Here is an 11,512-nt window from a genome sequence, read left to right as displayed (position 1 = left end):
CTCACATGTACAGTGTATTAATGGTATAACTAGACCGGGTTACCATGGCGATCAGTACCCGGTCCCCTCTCACATGTACAGTGCATTAATGGTGTAACTAGACAGGGTTACCATGGTGATCAGTACCGGGTCCCCTCTCACATGTACAGTGCATTCATGGTATAACTAGACAGGGTTACCATGGCGATCAGTACCGGGTCCCCTCTCACATGTACAGTGCATTAATGGTGTAACTAGACTGGGTTACCATGGCGATCAGTACCGGATCCCCTCTCACATGTACAGTGCATTAATGGTGTAACTAGACAGGGTTACCATGGCGATCAGTACCGGATCCCCTCTCACATGTACAGTGCATTAATGGTGTAACTAGACAGGGTTACCATGGCGATCAGTACCGGGTCCCCTCTCAAATTTGCAGTGCATTAATGGTATAACTAGACAGGGTTACCATGGCGATCAGTACCGGGTCCCCTCTCACATGTACAGTGCATTAATTGTATAACTAGACAGGGTTACCATGGCGATCAGTACCCGGTCCCCTCTCACATGTGCAGTGCATTAATGGTGTAACTAGGCAGCGTTACCATGGCGATCAGTACCGGGTCCCCTCTCACATGTACAGTGCATTAATGGTGTAACTAGACAGGGTTACCATGGCGATCAGTACCGGGTCCCCTCTCACATGTACAGTGCATTAATGGTGTAACTAGACAGGGTTACCATGGCGATCAGAACCGGGTCCCCTCTCACATGTGCAGTGCATTAATGGTATAACTAGACAGGGTTACCATGGCGATCAGTACCGGGTCCCCTCTCACATGTGCAGTGCATTAATGGTATAACTAGACAGGGTTACCATGGCGATCAGTACCGGGTCCCCTCTCACATGTGCAGTGCATTAATGGTGTAACTAGACAGGGTTACCATGGCGATCAGTACCGGGTCCCCTCTCACATGTACAGTGCATTAATTTTGTAACTAGACAGGGTTACCATGGCGATCAGTACCGGGTCCCCTCTCACATTTGCAGTGCATTAATGGTGTAACTAGACAGGGTTACCATGGCGATCACGATCAGTACCGGGTCCCCTCTCACATGTGCAGTGCATTAATGGTATAACTAGACAGGGTTACCATGGCGATCAGTACCGGGTCCCCTCTCACATGTACAGTGCATTAATGGTGTAACTAGACAGGGTTACCATGGCGATCAGTACCGGGTCCCCTCTCACATGTGCAGTGCATTAATTGTATAACTAGACAGGGTTACCATGGCGATCAGTACCCGGTCCCCTCTCACATGTACAGTGCATTAATGGTGTAACTAGACAGGGTTACCATGGCGATCAGTACCGGATCCCCTCTCACATGTACTGTGCATTAATGGTGTAACTAGACAGGGTTACCATGGCGATCAGTACCGGGTCCCCTCTCACATGTACAGTGCATTAATTGTATAACTAGACAGGGTTACCATGGCGATCAGTACCCGGTCCCCTCTCACATGTGCAGTGCATTAATGGTGTAACTAGGCAGCGTTACCATGGCGATCAGTACCGGGTCCCCTCTCACATGTACAGTGCATTAATGGTGTAACTAGACAGGGTTACCATGGCGATCAGTACCGGGTCCCCTCTCACATGTACAGTGCATTAATGGTGTAACTAGACAGGGTTACCATGGCGATCAGTACCGGGTCCCCTCTCACATGTGCAGTGCATTAATGGTATAACTAGACAGGGTTACCATGGCGATCAGTACCGGGTCCCCTCTCACATGTGCAGTGCATTAATGGTATAGCTAGACAGGGCTACCATGGCGATCAGTACCGGAGTCCTCTCTCACATGTGCAGTGCATTAATGGTGTAACTAGACAGGGTTACCATGGCGATCAGTACCGGGTCCCCTCTCACATGTACAGTGCATTAATTTTGTAACTAGACAGGGTTACCATGGCGATCAGTACCGGGTCCCCTCTCACATGTACAGTGCATTAATGGTGTAACTAGACAGGGTTACCATGGCAATCACGATCAGTACCGGGTCCCCTCTCACATGTGCAGTGCATTAATGGTATAACTAGACAGGGTTACCATGGCGATCAGTACCGGGTCCCCTCTCACATGTACAGTGCATTAATGGTGTAACTAGACAGGGTTACCATGGCGATCAGTACCGGGTCCCCTCTCACATGTGCAGTGCATTAATTGTATAACTAGACAGGGTTACCATGGCGATCAGTACCCGGTCCCCTCTCCCATGTGCAGTGCATTAATGGTGTAACTAGGCAGCGTTACCATGGCGATCAGTACCGGGTCCCCTCTCACATGTACAGTGCATTAATGGTATAACTAGACAGGGTTACCATGGCGATCAGTACCGGGTCCCCTCTCACATGTGCTGTGCATTAATGGTATAACTAGACAGGGTTACCATGGTGATCAGTACCGGGTCCCCTCTCACATGTACAGTGCATTAATGGTGTAACTAGACAGGGTTACCATGGCGATCAGTACCGAGTCCCCTCTCACATGTACAGTGCATTAATGGTGTAACTAGACAGGGTTACCATGGCGATCAGTACCGGGTCCCCTCTCACATGTGCAGTGCATTAATGGTGGTACTAGACAGGGTTACCATGGCGATCAGTACCGGGTCCCCTCTCACATGTGCAGTGCATTAATGGTGTAAGACAGGGTTACCATGGCGATCAGTACCGGGTCCCCTCTCACATGTGCAGTGCATTAATGGTGTAACTAGACAGGGTTACCATGGTGATCAGTACCGGGTCCCCTCTCACATGTACAGTGCATTAATGGTGTAACTAGACATGGTTACCATGGCGATCAGTACCGGGTCCCCTCTCACATGTACAGTGCATTAATGGTGTAACTAGACAGGGTTACCATGGCGATCAGTACCGGGTACCCTCTCACATGTGCAGTGCATTAATGGTATAATTAGACAGGGTTACCATGGCGTTCAGTACCGGGTCCCCTCTCACATGTGCAGTGCATTAATGGTATAACTAGACAGGGTTACCATGGCGATCAGTACCGGGTCCTGAAAGGATTTGACCTTATTTTCTTTAACCCTCGATGTGATGGCCTCACAGACGTCTGGAGTGTAAACCCTTACGCTATCAGTTACATGCACAAACACAAGCAGTAAAAGTTCACACTGTTTTATTGAATGTTTAACATTGGTATAAAAAGAGAACACATAAGGGTGTAACTGATAAGTGTAACAGGGCTCATTGGCTTAGGGGTGGTGCCCTAGTGGGGTACGTAGGGGTGGTTAATACTTGACATAACATAATTGGATATAGCAGTTGCTAGGCAGATGTTATATACGTTGCATCAGACGGAACTTAACAAAGGATCTTTTAGTAACACACAGAAGTAGAAAAAGCAGGTTTCATCTAGTATAGAGCTGACCTTGGATGCCAGACCCACACAAGCCTGGTATCTGTATGAGAGACAAAGGCATCTAACACAGGGCAGCATGCATCCAATGCAAACACATAAGAGTTCATAAAGCATGTTTTAACCCTTCACTAGGGAAATAGAAATATTCACTTTTACACTGTAACTATTATAAGGAAATTGATCATATAAAAAGTAATATCTACAAAGCACAGAGGAGCTAACCCTTCAATCCCCTCTTAGAATCATGATTAATATATGACATGATTCTTGAGTGAGGCTCCTTTCTTGTTCCTCCAGTTCTTGAGCTATTGGACATAATCGTCGGGTCCCTTACTATCAGAGGAGGTGACAGGACTGGTGGTTATGTCATAATACATCAGGGCCTTATCAATGCCTTTGGAGGTAAGTTTCTTTCCACAGGGAATTATACAATAAACTATAATGCCTACAAGAATTAAAGTTACAAGTATGAATATGCTTATTTGCACAATACCCTGGTGGGAAGGTTTTTAAATTTCTCCCTGTGGTGGTGTTAGATGTATAACAAGTGTAGTTTCCAGGATATATAGTTATGGTGCTTCCTGGGTTGGGATTTTTTTGACAATATGGGATATTCCCTTTTCCACATTTCGCACTGACTGTCATTTGTTTTGGTGTCATTAAAAAGGCTGAAAAAAAAACAATTTTCTTGTTCTAGGGGTATATTAAGGGGCACTGTACCTAGGTGGGGCCTAGATTTGCCACAGACATAACAGTTGCTTTTATTGTGTTTGTTAGCACTATACTTCATCCATTCCAACCAAAAATTAATGTCAGAGAAACCAGTTTCAATAGCTAGGGTGTCTTCAAAGGTAGGGTTAGTAATAGCCACCATATCTTTAAAAGTGGCAATATGGGGCTTTAAAGGTTTGTTTTGGGGAGCAATTTTAGGCTGGTATTTTGGGTTTTTGTACATGTCCCACAAATAAAACATTTGTCTTGCACTATAGTATCCTGCTTGCCACCATATACCAAGTACATAAGTCTCATTGTCGCTTCTGCTAGGGTTCACTATGTTTAGTCTAAACCTGTATGAATTTGGGCCTTCATCCATCTTATGAATGGATAGTCTAGAAAGTAGGGGTACTCCATATTTGCTCCATCTATTCTTTGCAAACGATGGGCCATATTTCCAATCTACTCCTGTATTCCACCCCACAGCTTCCCAGGAATTACAATTAGATCCATAATATCTATTGTCATAGTACCATTCGTCAGTAACACAAATATATACTGTCTCAGACATTCCTGATTTCCTCCTTTGTTGTATATAATATTTGTCATCAGCAATTTTGGGGAACATAAAATAGTCAAGGATATATGTGGCTACGTGTGTATTGGAGGAATTGTACCACAAGGTGGGGACCCCATCTGTTTGTGTGATGTCGACTTCACATATTGTGAGGTGAATGAGGGCCAGTAGGGCTATCGAGATAGTCCCCAGGATAAAGATAGGGGGCAGGTTCTTCATCGTTTTCTGTTCTTCTGTCTTCGCTAGGTGGGAGGTCAGGGCTGTCTGCCCCGGTTCGTACCTCACTGGAATCACTTGCTTCCCTCTCTAGGTCTGGTCTAGGAACCTTTTTTACTCGGGATGCATGGATCCAGGTAGGACTTTCCTCTGTCAGGACTGCTGTTCGGGTAACTGCTACGACCTCTGTCTCTGGACCATAGGTGAAGTCTCCTGGGCTCTTGTTCCTGGGGAGCACCTTCACCACGACTCTGTCTCCGACTTTAAAGGGGTGTGTAGGTTCCTGTGGATTCAAAGGGTTTTTACAAACAACCTCATGTTCAATTTCATTCAGTTTTATTATCAGGGACCTGACATACTCTTCTCTGATGAGTTCTAGATCTCCTTCCTGTATTACTAGTGGTTTCTTAGCCCAGGGTGTAGGAAAAGGGTCTACCCATTAGTATTTCAAAGGGTGAGTATCCTAGAGTTTTCTGTGGGGTATTCAAGATGCTGGTGTTTAGCTTTATTAGGGTTGTTCCTGAGGCAAGTGATGCATCTGCTAACATACTGGTCCACAAGTGATTTGGCATTAGTAACATAAAAATCATTGGTTAGTAGGAGGAGTGTTGTGGCTTCACCACGGTGACCAACACCACGGCACTGGGCAACGAGCAAAGGGGCACTGGACTGGGGTATACAGGGTTTCCCCTCTTTGCAGATTAATCCTGATTTAGGATTTTTTCTGCAGAATTGGGTAAGTCCAGTCGGAGAGATCAGTATTAGTCGCAGCAGCTTGAAGTTGAGTGAGCAGATGGACGTTGTAAAGGGAGGGACATGCTCTAGTGAGTGCAATGAGTTCTGCAGCTTGCGCGGACTGATAAGGTATTGGTAGGGTTTCCAACACAGTATCAGGGAGGGTGACAATGGCATAGCCAGCCTGGTATGTATTGTCATTGGGCCTACTACATGAGCCGTCAACAAAAACTACGTCTGCGCCTGGTATGGGAACGGGAGACATGTCAAGTCTGGGAGAAGTTTCAGCTTCAATAGAAGCAGCACAGTCATGTAGGTCGGGTGGTTCATCCTCGGGACCTTTCAAGCCTAAAAGGGTATTGAGAATGGGTGCAGGGCCAGAAGAACTAGCAGTGTACTTGATGGTAAGGGTAGGGTTACTCAAAAGGAGTACTTCATATCCACTAAGGCGTTGTGCTGACATGTGCTGTGTGTAAGCCTTTAAGTATTGCCAGGACATCATGTGTGGTGTGGAGTACTGTGATGTGGCCTAAAGTGAGGGTAGTGGCCATTTCTGCAACCATTGCACAGGCTGCCAAAGCCCTGAGGCAGGCAGGCACACCTTGCACAGACACTGGCATGACTTTGGGAAAAAAATGCCACGGGGCGCAACTTCCCTCCATGAAACTGTGTGAGCACCCCCGCCATGGTTTTACAATTGTCCCTTGCATATAGATGGAAAGGTAGTACATAATTGGGGAGGCCAAGTGCCGGACTTTTCATCAACATACATTTTAAACTTTCATATGCAGTTAACATTTCTTGTGACCATTGTACAGCTCTAGGTTTGTCCTTCAGTGTGGCTTGTCTCAAAATGCTATCACAATAAGAGCAATCAGATATCCACTGTCTGCAGTAATTTACCATACCCAGGAAGGACAGTAGTTCCCTCTGGGCAGTTGGGGTGACCAGGCCCAATACAGACTGTATGCGTTGTGGACTGACTTTCCTCTCTCCCTGAGTGAGCACAAAACCTAAGTAATCAACATGCTTTTTACACCATTGCATTTTTATTTTGGACACCTTGTGTCCACATTCACAAAGCCAGTTTAGTAATGAAACACCATCCTCTCGGCAGGCCTCCTCAGTTTTACTACAGAGCAGCAGATCATCTGCATACTGTAGCAGGACTGAACCATGGTGAGGTTGCCAGGGCCTCAATGTGGCCTGGAGACAACAGGTGCGTCAATAATCTGCACCAGGTAAGTTGTTTACCCTCAAAAGAAAAGGCAAAAGTAATTGTGTCTGTGAATCTACAGGTATGCTGAAAAAAAAAAGGCATTCTTCAAATCAATTACAGAGAACGCAGCATCTGCAGGGATTGCAGAAATGAGTGAGTTTACATCTGGAACAATTGGTGCAATTGGGACAATTAGCTGATTGATTGCTCTGAGATTGTGGCAAATCTTATACTACCATCAGCTTTGGCAACAGGGTTCACAGGAGTACAGTATGGTGATACAATATGTCTGAGAATACCCTGTTGTAAGAATTGCTGTATCACGGGGCGGAGACCTTCTATCTTTTCTGGTGAGAGGGGATACTACATAAGTCAGAACACAAAACACTGGTTGTTGCACCGCTGTCCACTAAAAAGGGAATTTTACTTCCATTTATAATAAGTGGCAGCAGAGGTGAATCTTTACTATGACGGGAGAGTTGAATAAAGGCTGGGATACCCTCCTCCGGGCCCCGTCAGTGCGCGGGGTCTTTGGAATGTTCCCTGACTGCGGGGTTGGTTCTGTCTGTCAAAGCGTCTGGAGTTCTGATAGTTATGAGTGACTTTCTGAGTTAAGCAAAGGTAAGCCAGCATCATCTGTCCAGCAGTCCTTTGCAAGCTTGGCGCAAATAAGATATACAGCCATCGAGGGTAATAGTGGGCTTGGGACAGTGTTTTACTATTATCTAAACTCTGGGTTACTGATGCGTTAGGGACAGAGCTAGTGGAAGTTGGAGGCGATCCCATTTAGTGTGAAAGGGTTACTGCTGCCAAGAGATTTGTGTCTCTGAGCGCAGGATACATTGGAATGCAAAGGGGGGAGGCGAGAGGGATTTTCAAAGATTTACAGTTCTCTGCAGCTTCGCTTCTGTGCTAAACTGACATTTTTTCTTAAATCTCCATATAGAAAAGGTAATTACTGCCTTCCCGTAGGAATGGGTCCTGTCCTGCTTTCTCTGTCCATCCCGCTAAATTATCCACCCATGGGTTAACTAAATAATACTCTGAGGTAGAGTTACGGGCAACATACATCTTGCATGTCTCACCAGGGAGGGGCGGGGGATATGCAGTTTTTTACTCTGACTAGAGCCCATTGTCAGACAGTAATATAAATCAACAATACAACTTTTAAAAGAAAATTATCTAAAATATACAACACTCTACTTATACATGCATCAGCTTAACCAGTTAATTAGTCATTGACAATATCACAATATTATCTGTATAATGAGAACATGAAATCTTTTGACGGGTACGCTTACCTTCGTACAAGATGTCAGAAAAATACAGCGTTTTAGACAGGAAGCAAGAAAAGTGTTTGAGCATAGATATCTGGCAGACGAAAACTTACCAGCCGTCTGAACCAAATATAAGAACTTATCTCACTACAACATACAAGAATATATAGGCGATCAAATCGGGGTATTCTCTACGTTACGTATAGACCCCAGGTCTATATTTTTAAGTATCCCAGATACTAACGTCTTTGGAGAAGTGCGCTTGGACCCCTGGTCCCTTCTCAGACGAATCTTTAAGTCCCAGACATTAAAGATTCTATGGTATCCCTGATACCTGTTTTATGGTTTTACATAAAACTTCGTAATATTAAGTCCCGGACTTAAATATTACCTTGTCACGTGTTCCCGGAACACTGACACGGATTCAGCTTCAGTGTATGACCGCAATCCTGTATGACAAAGACAGACAATAAATTCTCTATTTTTACCATTCAGGGACGATCACTGAATCCCGGACATAACCCCCAGCTGAAAGGATTTGACCTTATTTTCTTTAACCCTCGATGTGATGGCCTCACAGACGTCTGGAGTGTAAACCCTTACGCTATCAGTTACATGCACAAACACAAGCAGTAAAAGTTCACACTGTTTTATTGAATGTTTAACATTGGTATAAAAAGAGAACACATAAGGGTGTAACTGATAAGTGTAACAGGGCTCATTGGCTTAGGGGTGGTGCCCTAGTGGGGTACGTAGGGGTGGTTAATACTTGACATAACATAATTGGATATAGCAGTTGCTAGGCAGATGTTATATACGTTGCATCAGACGGAACTTAACAAAGGATCTTTTAGTAACACACAGAAGTAGAAAAAGCAGGTTTCATCTAGTATAGAGCTGACCTTGGATGCCAGACCCACACAAGCCTGGTATCTGTATGAGAGACAAAGGCATCTAACACAGGGCAGCATGCATCCAATGCAAACACATAAGAGTTCATAAAGCATGTTTTAACCCTTCACTAGGGAAATAGAAATATTCACTTTTACACTGTAACTATTATAAGGAAATTGATCATATAAAAAGTAATATCTACAAAGCACAGAGGAGCTAACCCTTCAGGTCCCCTCTCACATGTACAGTGCATTAATGGTGTAACTAGACAGGGTTACCATGGCAATCAGTACCGGGTCCCCTCTCACATGTACAGTGCATTAATGGTGTAACTAGACAGGGTTACCATGGCAATCAGTACCGGGTCCCCTCTCACATGTGCAGTGCATTAATGGTGTAACTAGACAGGGTCACCATGGCGATCAGTACCGGGTCCCCTCTCACATGTGCAGTACATTAATGGTATGGTTACCATGGCGATCAGTACCGGGTCCCCTCTCACATGTGCAGTGCATTAATGGTATAACTAGACTTACCATGGCGATCAGTACCGGGTCCCCTCTCACATGTGCAGTACATTAATGGTATGGTTACCATGGCGATCAGTACCGGGTCCCCTCTCACATGTGCAGTGCATTAATGGTATAACTAGACAGGGTTACCATGGCGATCATACTGCATTCCCAGGACTATGGTGTTCACTACAGTCAGAGCCGGTTCTACACCTTGCGGCGCCCAGTGCGAAAGTTTCCACTGCGGCAAAACAGTTAGTTCGCGAAAAATAGGGATGTGGCTTCATTGGGGAGGGTAGTGGCCACAGTTATGCCCTAGTAGCTGTGCCCCCACATTTGCCCCAAGTAGTTGTGCCCCCCCAGTTGATTTGCCCCCTGTAGCTGTGCCACCAGTAGTTGTGCCCCCCTGTAGATTTGCCCCCAGTAGCTGTGCCCCCAGTAGCTGTGCCCCCAGTTAATTTTCCCCCAGTAGCTGGTCCTCCGGTAGCAGTGCCCCCTGTAGTTGTGCCCCCTGTAGCTGTGACCCCTGTAGCAGTGCCCCCAGTATGTGCCCCCTGTAGATCTGCCCCCTGTATGTGCCCCTTGTAGCAGTGCCCACTGTATCAGTGCCCCCGTAGCAGTGCCCCCTGTAGTAGTGCCCCCAGTATGTGCCCCCTGTAGTAGCGACGCTTTCAACCCCTAAAAGAAAAAAACCAGTACTTACCAGCCTCGCTCCTGCTTCCGGACCGCTGCTGCTGTTGTCTCCGGGTGCCGGCTCCTCTCTATGGGAGAGACGTCATGATGTCTCTCCCATAGCAGTGCCGCACTGACGCTAACTGTCAATTTACATATTGGAGCTCACTGGCTGGTGCATTATCACCTTGTACTTATCACTGCTTTATGACTTCTCCAGGCTTAATCCATCTGCCCCTCAGTGTGTTTTGAATGAAGCATGAGGGAGAAGGGGAAGGGGGGGCACTGGTGCTAACAGGTGGCGAGAGGGGGAGAAGCTGGCCAATACAATAATCAAGCAGAGGTAGAGGAGGGAGCAGCGGCCGCTGATGGTTACATGTACCGTAGGGAGTGGGAGAGAGAGAAACCCCCACCTCATCCCTCTATAACCTTATCCCTCATAACTCTAACCCTGAAAACTTCATCTTTCCTATACCCCCCCATCCCTGATCGTGACTCCCTCTGACAACCTTATTTTCCCTATTCACCCAGGCTTATCTTACCTAATCCCCCCATCCCTGATCGTGACTATTTTCCATATACCCCCTTCCATCCTTGATTCCCTCCGACAACTTCATCTGCCCTATATCCCCCATCCCTGACGTGACTCCCTCTGACAAGCTTCTATTCCTTATACAAAAAAATGGGGGTCATTCCAAGTTGATCGCTCGCTAGCAGCTTTTAGCAGCCGTGCAAACGCTATGCCGCCGCCCACTGAGGAGTGTATTTTAGCTTAGCAGAAGTGCGAACGCCTGTGCAGCCGAGCTCTACAAAAACAGTTTGTGCAGTTTCAGAGTAGCTCTGAACCTACTCAGCGCTTGCGATCACTTCAGCCTATTCGTGTCCAGATTTGACGTCATACACCCGCCCAGCGAACGCCCAGCCACGCCTGCGTTTTTGGAAAACACTCCCTGAAAATGGTCAGTTGACACCCAGAAACGCCCCCTTCCTGTCAATCTTCTTGCGGCCGTCAGCGCAAAGAAAAACTTTGCAAGAACCTGAGCACAACCACAAAGGTCTTTGTACCCGTACGTCGTGCGTGTGCATTGCGGGGCATGCGCATGTGCATAAATGCCATTTTTTCACCTGATCGCTGCGCTGCAAAAATCGTCAGTGAGCGATCAACTCGGAATGACCCCCATTATCTCTGATTGTGACTCGCTCTGACAACCTTCTCTTCAATATTTCCCTTCAGCTCTGATTTTTACTCCTTCCATATTCCTTCT

General features: G+C 46.2%; 1 long non-coding RNA gene across 1 annotated transcript; it reads right to left on the bottom strand.

The window, feature by feature from the left end:
- Positions 1-3,171: 3,171 nt before the first annotated feature.
- On the bottom strand, positions 3,172-9,284 carry LOC134910628 (uncharacterized). The gene is made up of 2 exons (XR_010176249.1): positions 8,414-9,284; positions 3,172-5,221 (listed from the first exon to the last, which is right to left on the bottom strand). It is a non-coding gene; the product is annotated as an uncharacterized LOC134910628 (long non-coding RNA).
- Between the last annotated feature and the right edge of the window lie 2,228 nt (positions 9,285-11,512).

This window comes from Pseudophryne corroboree, chromosome 4 (genome assembly GCF_028390025.1).
Source record: "Pseudophryne corroboree isolate aPseCor3 chromosome 4, aPseCor3.hap2, whole genome shotgun sequence".
Classification (NCBI taxonomy): domain Eukaryota; kingdom Metazoa; phylum Chordata; class Amphibia; order Anura; family Myobatrachidae; genus Pseudophryne; species Pseudophryne corroboree.
Note: the sequence above shows the minus strand (reverse complement) of the source record. Positions and strands in the feature narration are given on the sequence as shown.